The 17,652-nt window shown below is 40.8% G+C and overlaps 1 protein-coding gene across 2 annotated transcripts in view; it reads left to right on the top strand.

Annotated features, from left to right (window-relative positions):
* The window catches only part of LOC128872619 (diacylglycerol kinase 1), a 97,314-nt gene that overhangs the window by 49,036 nt on the left and 30,626 nt on the right, over positions 1 to 17,652 (top strand). The window lies entirely within an intron of this gene.

Raw genomic sequence — 17,652 nt, 5'->3', positions numbered from 1 at the left:
GTCGTCAACCGATACTCGATAATCTACGTGACTGCTGGCTGCTAACTGTCGTCTGACATGACGCCAAATGGATTTAACTCCCAAAAAATTGTCCAATTTCCAAGGATCCGGCTCGAGGATTAATTGTCGCCCCGAAACACGAGGAGGAATAATTTTTATCGGCTCGCAGTGTCAATAATAATCGGTTGTTAGGGGAATTTATGATGCCGTCTCGCGCAGGAGGATGAAACTATAACGACGGGGTTGTTATCGCGGTTGACACGGTGGCTGATAATGTTCCTTGCGTGATGGATTGTCGGTTGGCCACAGAGAAACCGTGAAAGACGAGTATACATCGTTATCCAGCAACAGGATAACGATCCTTTATATCGAACTCGCTCCCACCTTTCTATTTACTTACTTCCACGGTTACGTCACAACAGCTCGAACGGACGTTGCGCAATTGACTCCTAGACATCGATCTTCGTTCTTTTTCTTTCGTTAATTAAGGAACAATACGTCCCGCGAAAATCCTGTCTGTTCCATACAATCACTAATCGGTATATTCTACTCTAAACTATTTTTTTTTTTTTTAATTTATTTAAGATAAAATATTCTTCATTTGCTCTCCCATCAATCGCGTAAATCTCCTCCACTCCCTTTTTATGAAGTAATAATACTAAAATTATCCCGAATCACCCAGAATTCCATCCGTGGACGAAAAATGCACGGACGCTGTATTTTACGAGTGAAACGAGGCGAGATACCAGCAATTTCCAGTCGATAAGCTCCAGTTACGGTAATTCCACGGCAAGTACATCGTCGCGGCACGCAAATGCATCGTTTGTTACGTAGCTGGACGCTTTCGTCCTTTCCGTTCAGCAAGATCACCGGCCACGGGTCATAATTGAACATGCCAGGCATAGTTAACCGTTCGCGATCGACCTCAAATCTCCATCTCTGACCGCTACCGAGAAAATTCAATTTACTCTGTCACGTCTTCCACTAATATATGTAATATTAATTACGCTTGCTCGAATTAGAGTGCTCAGAACTCTGCTGCCGTCCATTAAGATGCTCCCTGTACACGGTAACGATGACGGTGAACAATCCCCGATGGAAGTTCTTGATCGATGATACGAGCATTGCGACTGTTTCCTGTTACTTAAGATGGGGATGATCTAGAAGTAGCTGAGGTGGCATTGTTCTCGTGGAACTTCTCTGGTTCATCAGTTTAGAAGGACTTCGTACAATTCTATGATTTTAGAATAAATCACTCCTGAGTGGAATTTGTCATTAATTTCTTCTGAGATAATACAGTATCAAATTTTTATAAAATTCTACAATAAACATACATAATACATATGTCAATCAATTTTTTTTTTAAATTCTCTGCACATGCACATACCAGTATTGGAGCCCTCAACTTTTTCATACCTCGACTGTGGCTCAGAAAATCGTTAAAAAAATGCTCCCACACGTCGCACATAGATGTTACTATTTTTTTTTGTTTTATTTGACGAAGTAGTACATGAGCGTTAACAAAACTTATGCGTTTCTTTTCGTAATTCAGAGTTCCGCAAGTTTTTCTTGATTACGTTTCGAGCGCGTTCGAGGGCCTCATTCGACGCCCGTTCCATTTATTGAGCGCACTGGAAAAATAATGAGATTGTACAGATGGTTGGCATCGATAAATGAGGAATCCTTGATAAAGTCTGACAGGAACAAACATAACCTTTTAACCCCCCGGCGACGGACGGACTCCGGCCATTTCTTTAGATTGTAGAGTCGAACCGTTGGCGCTTATATCGCACCTTCCCCTTCTTGACTTTCATGCGACAGGACTCTCGCAAACTTGATCACCCCGATTCTAACGTTCTGGTTGGCTGAATATGCGACGGCGTTGAATTTTTCATACGTTCATATTCGCTCCTTCGTTCGCGCGTTCCCACCGCGAGACAAAAGCGTATTTATTCGATCTACGTCGTCTGGAACCTTTCCGTAGATTGTGGAAAGCTTAGGAACTTTGGATAATAGGTTACGAGCCTCTGCTTGAATTTCACCCTCTCCTCGAGCTGCTCAGGCTTTCAGCTTTCTTCTCCCGTTCCACTGTTTCAATCCTATCCAATATACGATACTTGTTGTCCTTCCTCTTCAATCGTACCATTCGCTCTTCTATTTTCCCTCGATTACCTTGAACCTTCGCGATACCAAGCCTTTCTTCCGTTACGTGAACCGAGGGGAAGATGCTCTATCGTTTAATAAAAAAAACTGTGAATCTGTTGGATCGTTGCATAAGTTTTCATGTTGTAACAACGGAATGGAAACGGCATATAGAAATGTATAATATACCGAATGCGGTGCTTCTGCGATGTTAAAATGCTACAGGGTTGCATTTTCCAAAGTGGAAGGGTGCAACGTATAAGTAGAGTAGAGGACGTGTTATCAAACATATTTAATGATGTTACTTGAATATTTCTTTCTATTAATGCAATGATTACCTTAGTTCCACAACTGTTTGGTCAGATTTGCCATGTTTCGTTTAGAATCGTTTAACTTGCGATGCGGACATTCTTTTTTTCAAGAAGACCCTTGCATTTCTATAAAATTTAATTTACACGTGGATAGTACATACTAAAGCGCCTAATGTATGAAGTCTCGAAGCCTCCTCTCGCCAGATTGGCTTAACTTTCTCGCGCAAGGCGGAAGCCCCCTCCGAAAGAATTCCGTTGCGAAAATCGAAGCCGATTTTGCGCGTTCAACGACGTGAGAGGCGCGAGCCAGTAAGCCGATTTGCTAGCCGCGTTTCGATGGAGCCATTCATATTTCCGTGCGGCGAATCATTTTCGAGGCGATTGTATTAGTCGACACTCGACGAGGGCCAACCGCTCGCATTTAGTCGACTAATGCCTGGAATCGCGACCAAACGAACCGGCACAAATGTACTGCGCGATCCTGCTTTTAACCGACTTTGAAAAGGAGGAGATTATTCAATTCGATATGTATATTTTATTTTTTTTTTTTATTAATTCCCAATCTTCTCCTCTCGCGAATTTAATTCCGAGCTCTTCAGGAGGATCCTATAGACGTTCAACTCGCCATTCTTCGAGGGTTTTGACTTGATCGCTCGTGAAACATTTGTTCTCTACGTTTCTGAGAAATTTAAATCAGATTACATAGACAATTTGTTTATGGCTACTGGAAGTGCTTTTCATAGAATTGTTGGAGATTGTTGATTAGTCTGTGTGTTTAAACTGATTTTTTGAGAGGGATTAAAAGTGAACATTTTTGAGGAATTTGTTACGAGTAAACGAAAGAATTTTTCCATCTGAAGAATGATAACATCCCTTTTGTTCTTTTCTTTCTGTTTTTAGATTAATATGTATTTATATTCAAATTGAAGCTTCTGTCCTCTCTCTTTATACTTTACAAGTAATTGATCGCTGACCTGAAGTCTCGCGAAAGTTTCTATAATTCTTATGAAAATTACTTATAAAGTCGTTTATTTACAATATATTTCTTTTACAAAGTTTAATTTGACGCTTTCTTTTAAATTCTTACTTGCCAGGCAAATCCGAAGCAACTTTCCGTAAAGTTGGATATTATATTTTTTTTATAACAAGGGTGTCGCGTTGCTTCCTTTTATACCGTCTTCCAGGTTAGTTTAGTAGCATCGTATAGCTCTACCTTCCCCGGCACTTATAATTACGGATATTTCTACTTCGTTAAATTCATTTTTGTTCTTCTTCCTTCGTAGCCAATTTTTCTCAGTTTCCACAATCTTAATGCAATAAAGTAAACTTAACATTTACTCATAAAAAAGACAGATACGATATTTATTCTTCCCTCAATCACACATTCCAAAAGAATACATATAACACAAACCAAACGACGATGAAATGCAAAGGCACGTAATTAATTTCAACGCCTAACATTATATCGCATTATTTCATTTCATTTGATTTTATCCTGTGTTATAACACTATTTTTAGTTCGCGGGAACAATCGTCTATCAGCGAACAACTATCGAGGCCCGACGAGGAGGAATGGAACCGTCCGCGTTAAACGCGCGCACGACTGTCTGAAAGTTCCTTTTTTTTTTCGACAGATAAAGGTCGTCACACGCGTCGCAGTTTTTCTCTTTCCGCGATCGAGCGTTGTCGAAATCCAATTTCCTCGAACAAAGGCCCCGTGAGTTGGACAGACACAGGGCGCGAAACTCTTCGCTGAAACGATGGGCTTCTGCAGCGCGTGAAACTCCGTAATTTCTCAGGTCAATTCCGACTCCTGATGGATGATTCGAGAGGTGTCAGAGCTCGTCTACCTGCGTTTGAAAGGCGTGGTGCGATACTCGGCCACCCAAGGTGAGCAAATCACTAGGAGTAATTAGAACTCTGGCACGTGGTGGAAATTTGGTGAGGGAGATCGAGATGGTAATTGGTAAATCGTTGTCTCGATACTTGGGATACAATTGGGCTGGTTTCAAACTTTTTACTGGAGCTTGGCCCGCGGCCAAACACGACGGCGCGAAAAATGCTGGTGGGAACGGATTGACGCTAATTCTCGCTAATTTTGCGTGTTACAGTCGTTTAGTGGGCAAGTGAAAATTGTGGGAATAGGAAGGCGAGGGGTGGAGGAAACCTATAATTATTATGGAGAACACCAAATTTGCGTTATGTATATTTAGGATTTTAGGTATACTAAGATGGGAGGATTTTAAACTCTTTACCATTTACGCATTTTCGTTTTGAACCATTAGCATTGATAGATTTAAGCTTGAATATATTTTAGAACTGAAATATATTTAAATTCGGGCAGTTTAGGATTGGAGCTCTTTAGAATTCAAGCATATTAAGGAGGAAGCATTTTAATCTCTTTGGCACTTAAGCAATTTAGTATTAAAGCACTTTTTCCACAAATTTAAGCATAAATATATTTTAGAATTAAGACACATACATTCAGGAATTTCAGGGTTCAAACTTTTTAGTATTCGAGAAGAATACGAGAGAATAATTTTAGAGTATTCTCTATAAAATTCTATTTTGGCATTGATGGATTTACACATTGATACACTATCGAATTGAGATACATTTAAACTCAGGCATTTCAGCATTGAAGCTCTTTAGAATTTAAGCGCATTAGGGTTGAAGCATTTTAGCAGTGAAACTCTTTGCCACTCGAGCTATTTAGCATTAAAACATTTTAATATTAAAGCATTATGGCATTGAATTATTTTGATGCCAAACCTTCGAACAATTCACCAGTAAAACGTATAATAAGTACAACGTTTTGGTATTAAAAGTCGAAACGGGCTAATTAGAAACGCATCGTGAAAAACTATGGAATTTCACGTTATCAAGTACCTTTCCAATGCTCATTCAATTATTTCGATAACGTATTATTCACGAGAGGAAATAATCCCAAGTATAATATTCCTTTAGAATATTGTTCCAGTAGAATGTTCCTTTAAATAAACCGCTTACGTTGATCATTAACGACACAACGACGAATTTACCGAGTCGTGAACGTTTTGTTCGTTCCCTCCGCGCGAAACAACGCTTTCCTCTCGATGGGAAACCCAGTTTGTGCACTCGTGTAGCGATCTGCTTGCAAATACCGTATAAAATTTCGTTCCGCCGTGAATCCACGATTCTGAAAAATACTTATACTGAATAATACAGCGTGTTCCTTCGCCCGATAAAATAGCAACCGCGTATTCTGAGCAATGCAACCTCGGGGCGGTTTCATAAATGTTCGCTAACTAGCCGAGTTCTCCCGCGTTGTGCGGAATAAGAAATTTTGTTTGAATAGAAAATGGTTGCGGTGCATTTTCTGGAGAAACATATTATGACGGGATTCTGGCTCGGCGGATGGGAGCATAAATCCTCTTTGGAAGGCACGTGCCCTTTGGAAACTGTATTTTTAATGCAAATCATGATTTCATTTCGTGGGAAATTAGAACAGACTTGTGGCACATGATGTATCAAATTAGCAGTCCGAAGAAAATATATATTCGTGGAGACAGTATTCATATTGTACGTTATTAATATGGATTAGTCGTATAATCGCGAAGTATATTTTATTAATGAAGATATACAATTAAATTTCAAGCTATTAAAGAATTCAATTAATAAGATTTTTCATCCACATCCATCAGGAATTCTATCTTAAGTAGTACATCGTTAATATAGTTTAATTATACAATAAATGTGTTATACCTTATTATAGAAGATATATTGCTACTCCTCATCCTCATATATTAAAGCTAACCCCGTCTATTATCGATTCTGTCGAGGTTCCATACAGAACAGAAGAGGTTCCCCATTTAAATTGCGATCATTTTCCATACATGCGTCTTTACCATAAAAGCAACAGCGAGCGAGATACAGTTCAGTTTATGGTTAGCGCACCTCGTAACTTCCTCCCCCGACAAGGATCCAGTGATGTCATGCGGCTCAACAACGTCACGAACGATATTTTATTTCTATAAACGAGACGACAACGTTTCCAGTGTTTTCTCGTATGTATTTACACGAGCCCCTTGCTTCCTTAAACACTTTCGTCGCAATACAAACCGCCATTCTCATCGAGCAAGCTCTCAGATAAATACAAAGAACGTTCCGCTCGTTTTACTTCTCGTTTCAGTGATTTAAACGCCCCCACCCCTCCTCTCCGCGTTTCCAGGCTCCGTTTCCTACTGTTATTTATACCCCGTCTCGAACTCGAAAGTTTCGTAAGAGCTCAAAAAATATTTGAAAGAGAAACGCGATAGTTCAACGCGGGCGGATAAAGTATGGCTCCTTCCGGAGATACTAATGGTGAATTTAGGTGGCCATAAAAGTTCCCGTAAATAACCTGTAACGCGGTGCAGCTCTCTGCGAGCATAAGGTCTGTCTTAATGAACGATTGGTTCTAATCTCGATTAATTTTCCGTTCTTCGTTGGATTTTATTTTTCGATTTTCAATCTTTTACGTAAATTAAATATAATTGTTTCGTGAATTATTCAATTCAATACCGCGTGAAATATTTTTTCATTCGATTGGAAAAAGTATCAGTGAGATCACTTATTTGATCGATCGAGGTGGAAGTAGGTACAAGCAAAATGTCGATAGAGTTTAGTGTTAATTCAAATACATTGTGTTACAATTAATTGAATATAATTTTAATTTGTGCGATAATACAGGCACGTGCGTATAATTTCTACGTGTTTGAATAAAAGAAAATCGATGGCTGAGGACAAATAGAGAAATTGTCTTCTTTTATTTTTATAATTGTAGCTTGATATTTATATAACACTTTGCAACATAGAGAATCCAAAATCGAACTCCAAGCGAATGCTACCTTAAAGTTTCACCCATAGTGTTTCACATCGTTCCACGAACACTTGCCGCAGCTTCGTTACCTTTCACCCAATCGAGATAAAATTTTAGTAACACATTTTCGAAGCTTAAATCGTCCCGACAACGCGAAAAAGAATCGACTTTTTCAAGCTGTTACCGCGCCGTTCCCACTGAAATGGATACGTCTCTCGCTGCACACGGTACACAGTTTTCGTGCGTGCTGTATTATTTCCCTCGGGTGAAGTTTCGAGGCTTGATCCTTGGAAACGGTCCCATTATTCTGGGACACGCAATAACCTGCAACTCTAACTGCTCGGGACTGGGAATGAGCGTAATTGACGTTTCTTTTCCTGCGAAATCGTCTCTCAGACCAGACGTATAGACAGACAAGTCTTGCCTTTATCTTCCTTACTTTTGCAATTCCGTTCGCTCCCGCGGAGTTCGTGGAACCGATTTTCCAGCGAATAACAAATCGCATCCACCGACTCGTAAACGACTTTGTATATAGCTCGCGGGCTCTTAACGTGGACGGTGCACACTCCTTCGGTTGCACAAGGAGTCGTTAAGTTTTCATTGACGTTTCAAACACTCGATGTCCCCCTCTACGTTAAGAGCTCGCAAGTTATTAACGAGTGAATCCTTTAAACGTTTGGAGAAACTGTTTCAACTATTTGGTGACCAGACTGCGAATTTTATGAATTTTCAGTGTATAGCAATGTGGAAAACATAGGAGAAATATATTTCGTGAAATATTATCGAAATAAAGTTCTATCCAAATAAGGGATTACCTTTTCAGACGAAAACCTGTGGTTCGACGTTAATCCGATCGAGACACGCGCGATTAGTTGCAAATCCCCGTCGTCTACGGTAATTATATGCACGTGTAAAAATCACCTCACGCCCTTCGATTCTCCAAGGATAGCTGTGCAAAGTGGCCAGCCACAGAAGACGAGAGACGCGCGCACTCATTTATTATAAGACAGTTATTTCTACGAAGAAAAAAATACCTGCTCCTGACCCTTACTCTGACCTTCATCTGCTCCATTTCTCTCTCCCTCTCGCGCCGATTAAACGCCACTTTGCCCTCGGGGAGCTTGGTATAATTATCGATTTATCAACCATACACTTTATCCGCTGTCGCGTGGAGCGCGGAGGCGACTGTTGAAAGTAATCGACTGATTTCAGTGAGAATCGTGAAACACAGGCGATAAGTAATCTTTTTTAATATTGCTACATTGTAGGTAATTAATCCTGGTAGATGGAACGATTGGACGAGGGTAAGAAAGTTTTTTTGTACACGAAGAATGAGAGTTCTTCGAAGCTGAAATGTGTTCAAACCGCTTCTATCTAGGGCAGAATTATCTTTTCAAAAGTGAGGCTCGAAAGTGCTTAGAAAATTTGATATAAAATTACAGAATGCTTGATTTTTTAATCTTGGACAACCCAGCTCCGAGGTCGAGTGCCCGCCGTGAAATACACATGTGAACAATAACAAAATGTCCCAACTTTGCTAATTGAAGGTATATTCAAATACAAAAATTGCAACATATGCACTAAGAAACGTCATTTCGAATACCTTTAAGCCTACCCCCAAGAAATTTTCCATTTGCCCCAAAAAAAATTCTCATACATCTCTCTCATCCTAGATAACCTTCCTCCTTAAATTGAGTGTCCATATCAACGAGCCTCGGTTTAACGAACCCCCAACCTTACCGATTACTTAAACGAAGCATTACCCTCCTAGACAGGGCATCATTGGCGACCTGTCTTCCGTTCTTCTACTCTGAAGCAATATCTAACCGCGATCGGGCTCCGAGGTTCGTCCTTCGTCGCGACGAGGCCGAAGGACAGACCGAGGCTGGCCAGAAACGAAAGGTGGAAAAAGCTTGGTTGCTCGTGGACCGCCAGGGCGCGGTTGCCTAGCTACTACGTGACGTCATCTCTGACGCACTCGAATAAGAGACCGACGCGGTGCGACGAAGAAGCGAAACGGAGAAGCGAGGCCAACGCGTCATCATCCACCGTTGAACCCCGCCGAAGGTGGATTGACCGGATTACCCCCGTGTCTTTTCGGCGATCCTCGCGTTCCGTTGCTGAGCGATTAATTCCTCTCCCTCTAACGTGGGGGAGTGTGTAGGTGGCACGAGGTAATTAATTAATTAAGGCGCGGGGTAAACAGAGGACGAGTAGTATTGTTATCGTTGGAGGAGATCCTCGATCATTGCGAGGAATAGGGGACGGACCTATTGCGTTAGTCGAGGCTTGACGGGGTACGTGATGTTGGTGAATTATGGTCTACTAGGATATTTAAACAGAGTGTACTTTGGGAACATAGTTTGAATTAGTATGCACTCGATATTATTCGAATCCACAAGGTTTGTTCGAGGATAAACAGTCCCACAAAGAGTCATCAAGTTTACATGAACGTTTGTAGTGATCTCTATTCGAACGACTGCTTAAAGATCTATGTGTTTCCTGTATGATAAGAGCTCGCTATTAACACCATCACTGCCAGACAAATATTCCTGAAAATTTCTGCTAGGATTTAATATTGCTTAGACTATTGGAGACTACATAATCAAACATCGATCGTGGTATTCATTTTTGTAACTTCATCAAAATTCATGAATGTCATTCAAATTCATTTTCAGCGATGCTTTACTTGCAGAATTAATTTTTTCAGTGAAAAGTACTGTCACCCATGTATGGCTTACGAGCAAATTCTGCAAACTTCTAAAGCGACTGTTCGAAGACCACTTTGGTCATGTGTCCATTGGAAAACGAGTTTATTCATTCTTCCTCAAATAACTAGAATTTTTATTACGAAAAAAGAATAGAAAATCTTATATAAAAAAGAGAGAGTATGTAGATAAGGAAACGAATAGAAAGGGTGTAGTAAGAAGGCATTTCCACCTTCGGTGAGTGTACCTATTAATTCTAAAAGACGCGGTTGAGGTAGGCCAGTAGAATTGGTCGGTAACTGGTCAGACCTCGTGAATGTCTGATCTCATTGCGGTGTACTACTGGATTGTAACTGGATTCGCAGGTGTCAGACATTCAGAATTTAGACGCAGCTTTAACTACCAATTTGCATTGTAGATTCGGGCCAGCAGAAGTGTCGTGTAATTGGATATTGTGCAAATTGAAACCGAACTTTTGTATACTAAACGAAAGCATAGGTTCGATGGCACTCTAACTTGCACGTTGTTTTTGTGCATGGTCGACATTCTCCCCCTTTAAATACAAAATTTCAAACACAAAATTTAGTCGTTTTATGTAATAATAAATAATAAATATCATCTCATGCTCGTATGAATAGCTTCGTATTAAAAAAAAAAAAAGAAAATCTAAAAGTAGACCTTGTGTAAATTAATATTTCTTCTCTTATATTCAATTTAACACGAGTTCGTATTTGGTATTTATATGTTTCGACGAGAAATTAGGTATTTCTGCTACGCTTCTTTAGAGTACACCAACAAAGAGCATTCCACTTTCAGATCACGAATCAATTATTAACGTCGCAGCAAATGGGGTGCTCGATGGAACTGGACCATGGACGAACACGATTCTGGTACACACTAGTCCGTACGTCGCATGAATATTTAAATTTATTGATAAAAGCCCGTTACGGTGGAGTACTAAAAATTTGTCGAGGAAATAAGACTTCGTCAAACAGACTGTAAAATGAAACCTTTTCATTTCGGCTAATACTTTTGAGTCCGTTGAAAACTGGATGTAAAGCCACAGAATTCATGTCTACGTCTAATCATTTAAATTTTGAAACAAAGCAAAGAGTCGCAATCGTTACAGAACGAGAATAGAATCCTTACACAACCTCGAACCTCTGTATGTTCGAAGTACCTTCGAAAAAGTCTGTAAATCGTAAACGTGAGACGCTACGCCTGTTTTTAGTACTTTCAGATCCGCGATGGCAAAAAACACGGGCGAACTGCGCGACGAACGCCGTAAGTAGTATATACTGACCATGCTCAGACGGCCAGTATACGTTACCATAAATCCATTCGGTCGCGATGGCCCCGTCGCGAAACGAATAAAAAGAAACTCCAACGGATTTGCCTTGGATCGTGGAGACATTTTTTTTTGTTCGGCTCCCCTGAACCGAAGGGATTATTTTATTCATGGAAAATTGCGAAAAAGTCGCCCGATCGCCGGGGAAAGTGCGTCTTGACGGGTGAAGGAAACTCGTCTTTTTTATCTGTCCTCGAACGAGAGCATTAAGACCGAATGAAAAAGTTTCCAAGAGGTAAATTGAATTCTTCGCGAAGAGAACGACTCGGAAACGACGGGAACGGCGGGAAAACAATGGAATTATTGCGAGGCCTCGAACGCTCTCGCAACCTCAGAGTCATATATCACCGCGGGACGGATGCAAAACACAGCCGTGCGAGGGAAACTTCTCGCCTGCGTGACACGAAAGACCCGACGGATATTACATTTTCTCCGGGTCGTCTCATCTCGCCTTGCGACGATTATGGCCACTGATGTCAAGTTATTCACGCTCGATGAAGCGCATCGCCCGTACCCTGTGTTGCTTCTGAAAACGACGATGAAAAAGACGGGGCGCTTAAGTTAGACGCTCCTCGGGGCTTTCTTTGCCATCCAACGTTCACAAACGCGGCCGAACACGCGCTTTATATCTGGTTACCGAACCACTGATTCTTAAACTCGTGTCGCGGTTTCTTTGTGCATCTTTATTTACCATTTACTTTGTGTAGCTTCTTCAGACATGCATTCTTTCGCGACACTCTTTTATTCTCCAGTTACCAGTTTATACGGTCACTCCCATAAATATTCGTACCTTGGGAGGTATACATTGATGTCTATCAAAAATAATTGTCGAAATAAATTTTTCATTATAACTGTATACACGTGGGAAGTTCATCTATGTACACGTTTATGTGGAAACATCAAACCTATCATCTAATTTCAACAAATTTCTTTGATAGACATAGAGGGTAATATTTATGGGACTGACTGTATATACACGGTCATTTGGTTCGTTATATTATGTGTGTTTTACTAACCATCAACATTGTTATATCTCTCATTTCTATAAGAACACTATATTTATTTTTATTTTTATATATGTATTTCTACATTTATGTACTCCATATAATCGTACTATTCATTTTCCTTACATCTTTCTCAGCTTCCTCAAATAATTTAATTCTATTCTATTTATTTTTATTTTCATTTATACTTCTATGTATGAATACTCCATATAATCGTTACGTGTCATCTGCATGTTGTACATCGTATACTATTCTTTCTCCTTACGTCTTCCCCAGCTTCCTTACACAATTTAAAAAAAAAAAAGAGTACCCCTTACGTATAAATCATAACCTCCATATAAATTTGTAACAACTCCCCTACCTCCCTCGTTGCATCCGTTGATTTCCCAAATGTATCATACGAGACCCGTCATACCTGTGCGCTAAAAACGTCGACAAGTTCTCGAGAAGAGTCTCTTATTTCCTACGATCCTCCTTCCCAGCAATAATTGCCTCGTACACGGTGCCCTTACAACGTTCCAAGAAACGGGGTCACCCTGGACAAATACGCCTCATCATCTCCCAACTTAGAGACCCGCAGAAATGGTACGATGTTTCTCCGTGGATCCGCGAGCTTCCGGTTGGAAACACCGGGAAAAGCTGAACCAGAGAAACCGGGCGCCTTGTTTTCGCACTTTCGCGAGATCTTCCATTAAAGTCGGACGGGAACACGCCAGGCCGGTTGCATCGCATTGATAACGGGGGCCCATCGAAGAGAAAATAACGGATTTGAAACGTCGGGAAGGAAATGGAAACGGAAACAATAATTGAAACGCTTGGACGGATGAGGGGAGTTCGAGGTACTTGAGCTCTTATGCGTCGCGATCGATCACTGTGATTTATTCATACGATGAAATTAAAGATTCTTATTGGGATTCGCGATGTAACGTGCGCGGTAATTGCGTTGGAAATGCTTGCAATATTGGTAGGAAGCATTTGATAGGGACTCTTTGTTTGAAATTATCCTTACAGTCAGTGGATAATAATTATGTTTTGTCGTTTTTGGTGATTTCTACCTAACCTAAAAATACTTATTACGCTTATTACGCCTAATAATTATAAACTACTCGTTGTCCACTTTCCTAGGACGTACTCACTGCTCGTCCACTTCCAGCACGAATTACCAAGTTGCTCATGAACGCCAATTAAACGTAAACCCATTCATTTATTTTTATATATATTTTAGACACCTGGACGATTTTACCTCCCGAATGCAAAGGCGTAAATTGGGTTTCGAAAGCAGGGATTACGGTAGCTGCGACCCCGAGCACGAAAATTGTAAATGTCAACATCGGAAAGAACTGTAACGTGGAAAATCGTTCGCAATTTCGCGCGAAAACCGCGACTCGATCTGGCGTGCATCTCCCCCATCCTCCAAACGAAAATGTTACGGTTTATTACGAACCCCGAATCCACGTAACGCGATTTTCCACGCTAACGAATTGAGTAAACGCGTCGGACAGCCGACGACAACGATAAAACGCCGTAATCAGCGGCGTTTTCGATTCGCAAATACCAAGAACGAAAATAACGAGCTGACGCACGCGTATCGCGAAAATTGCGAATGAAAAAACGCGTTAGATCGCGCGGTTTGCACACGCCTTCGCACACACCCCGCACAACCTCAGTCCTCGCAATGAATAATAAAATCTGCATGAACGCGACCCAACGTGTACCTACGTACCCCGCGACACGTTAAATATTACCCAAGGATAATTCCGACCAGCTTCGCGAAAGTCCTGCATTTTTCAAGCGAAAGTGGTTGAAAAAAAAGTCGCGCGCGCGAGCACGTAATGACAGAACGTTCCCCGGTTCCTGTTTAAAGGGGACCAAACGAGAAAACGAGCGCAACGGTTACGTAACAGTGGCACACGTGGTGAATTCGCGGAGCTTTACATGCCCGCGTTATTCTTCGACGAAAGTGGCTTTGAATGCATACCGTACCCCTGCATGTCGATGATGAAACGCTAAGCAGGCGAATTTGAGGACGGAACTGCAGTGCGGGACGTTGCGACGAGCGAAATGAAACGTTACGGCACGGCTCGGGACCCGAACGTCAACCGGGCTGCTTTATTACGGGGCCTAGCTCATAAACTGGGATTTTTCAGGCTGTCATCGCAAGCTGAGATCCCACGGATAACATCCTCCGGGGAAATTAACGACCTTTCCTCCCCGCTGAAATTACACGGTTGCAACAGTAGTACTTGCGGAAGCAGGGGTTTCGTCAATCATGCTGCTTCGGGGCCAAGAAAAATGGAAACAAATGCAACGGCGAGAGTGAATTCCTCGCTATGAAGATATTTACGATGTATATATTATATGTACATATAATTAATATAATAACTAGCTGCGACCCGCGATTTCTCCCGCGTGGAATACTATTTATTTTATGTCGTTTACGTTCGGCTGACAGTGCAACCACGTGAACATCCGTGAAACAGTCAGTGACCGTCTTTTGTTTTACGTAACACGGATATTTGAATCGATATTTCTGATTCTTCATAGTAGCGGGCTGCAGGCAGCGCTAATTTTTTCACTCGTCGCAGTAAGAAATCTATGAAGAAGAGTCGCGAGAGAGAGGGACACACAGGCGTCTCGAAGAAGCCCTGCAGCTGAATTTCGCTATGCAATTCCGAGCCGGCAGCGCGACGCTATTCTCCCTGTCGTCGTTCCGCTTCGACCCTTCCTTCGACTTTTGTTCACCCCTCTCTGTCTTCCGTCTTCCTGTTTGCGTGCGCGTCCATTCCTCCAAGTTTCCTTCGAGGAAATATTTACAGACCCCCAGCCGCCCGGAGGCGCAGTTTTTAACGCGTCCAAACAAGAGCAACAGAGAAATTAAAGCGATGCCTCCAGGAGACTGTCGACTAATCCGTGCCACGTATAATCTTTTCCCTCTATTGCGCATTAATAGAAACAGAGAGAGAAAATAGAAGAGAAATGGAAGAGAGAATAGGAGGCAAATCGGGAAAATGGATTTTTTTTTCGAGGGATTATTTTTATTATTAGTAAAACGCTAAGGTCCCTAGCTTAGAAATACTGAATTTGCACCATTCTATCCCTATCAGTTGATCCTTTGAGGTGACTGTGTTAGGCGAGAAGAGAGAATAGGAGAATCCTTCGATACTATGCGATTTAAGGAAAGACAGATGGAGAAATTGATTGAAAATTGTTTTTCTCTCAATTGGGAATTTAAAGGACAATTTTCGAAGGATCATTTTTATTATTAGTGAAACGCCGGAGTTTCTAGCTTCGAAACACTGAACTTGCACTGTGTTAAGTTAGTATGTTTTCCACACTCCCCATTAAGTTTGAGCATTCACAGAGCATTCCTCCTTCTCCCCACGTATTCTACAAAGGTTACCTTGTAAAGATTAATAACTTTCATTTTGTGGAGCGTCGTTAAAATTCACAGAATTTTGCTCGGTTTTCTTTTATCCAGATTGATGATCCTGCTTGCCTAGTTATATAGGAGGTACAACGTTATAGAGACTTTTAGAACGATGGTGGAATAATTAATGAGTCTGTTTTCGTTTGAATAACGTTTCACGCTCGGCTGCACTTTTTCGATCAGCCGAAGAGCATCTGGATTGAAGAGGTTCCAGGAAACGTTTTCTCCTTCCGCTTCGAATACTCTCGTCCAACTTGCCATTGTACTAATGTTACGAACGTCCGTAGATCTGCAAGAATAACCAGAAAATTGTCGTTAACGAGCTTCTTTTTGTATGATTTTCTTTCTGCAAGGATTATATTTTGCAATCTCAAACAAATTTCAGAGACACGTTCGAGATCTGTAAATTATTTACAATTGAATTCTATGAAGAAACATATGAAAAGATATACTAAAAGAAGCTTTAGGATTCATTTAATTCTTTAATACCTGCCTATAAGGGTATTCACAATAAATATTTTAATATAAAACCAGGTGTCTCAATCAGATAAATCAGATTCGAGGTATTATTCGTCTAAATCCAAAGGGATGTCGATCAACTTTCTTATAATTTTCACGATAAATTTAATTCCTTTGACGGAATTAATATTCCCAAGGAAGTTGGCTGGACTGGAAAATAAAAGTGTCTGGAGAATTCTTTGTAGCTTAATAGCTTCCAGTAAATATGCAGTCGGAATTGGTCGCTTGCAGAAAAGATTTCCTCGCTAATTGGAAATAGTCGACGAGAGAGTGGAACGAAACGACGCGCGTCGTGTTATTTTAGCTATCTTCCTTTACGAAATTAATAACGTAATTTTAGAAAAATCACATCCCGTGTAGAAGCGCGGTATACGTGATTTAATAACCACAAACCAACAGACAATTGCTAATTACTCTTTCTTTTTTAACTCTATATTTCCGCAGACATGCGTGGATCCCTTTTAATTAAAAGTCGACGTACGTCTGGAACTAAAAATTTTATTAATTTTATACATCTGTTTTTATATTTTATTGCTGCGGGGGGTTGGACAAAAATCATTTCGGGGACCGTATGGAAATTTTGTGATATTAAATATTAAGTGCAGAGCCAATGTTTCCAAAATGAAAATAGTGATTATTGTTATCAACTATATAGAAATCATATATGAGAAAATAAGTTTAGAGTGTTTAGCGTTATAAAGACGCCCTTTCAAGAAGAAAATATAGAAGCTATAAAATAACCCTGATTTCTCAGGGATATCTGGTTTATGATCTCATCAGTACAGATACTAATTTTCATCGCAATGCAAACTAGCATTATTTAAGAAATTCAGCAGCGAAAATGCGCGATTACGAACAAAACCGCGATATTTTTGAGTATCGAACGTCTCGAAGCGAGAACCTCAACGAATGAAACGGCGCAGTGACGTCATTGCACAGTTGCACACCAGATGCAGCGATGGGTGCACCGACCTTTTGTTCCGTCACCTCGAACTGCAGCTAGTGACGTCACCGTTTTCCCCTTTCCGTTTCCATGGGAACAATGACGTCGTACTTTTCGGACCGTGAATATCTGCGCTCTTCTCGGCCGTTGAACCAATTCCTGTTTTATCGAAGATAAATTGACTGTGATCGTTCTTTTCACCGAATATTATTGAAAATACACAAATTGCATAACGAAAAATCAAAAAATAATGCATGGAACTATGAAGACATTGACCTCAGAGTATTGGATCAGAATCTCTAGGAGTTTGTGGCTTAAATCTTGAGGAATCTCAATGATCTGCTTTATTAAACTGTTAACGCATATACAGGGTGTCCCAAAAGTCGGGGAGGAGCCGGAAATGGGGGGTA

The sequence above is a fragment of the Hylaeus volcanicus genome, chromosome 1, assembly GCF_026283585.1.
Source record: "Hylaeus volcanicus isolate JK05 chromosome 1, UHH_iyHylVolc1.0_haploid, whole genome shotgun sequence".
Taxonomy (NCBI): domain Eukaryota; kingdom Metazoa; phylum Arthropoda; class Insecta; order Hymenoptera; family Colletidae; genus Hylaeus; species Hylaeus volcanicus.
This window is presented reverse-complemented; position numbering and strand designations above follow the sequence as displayed.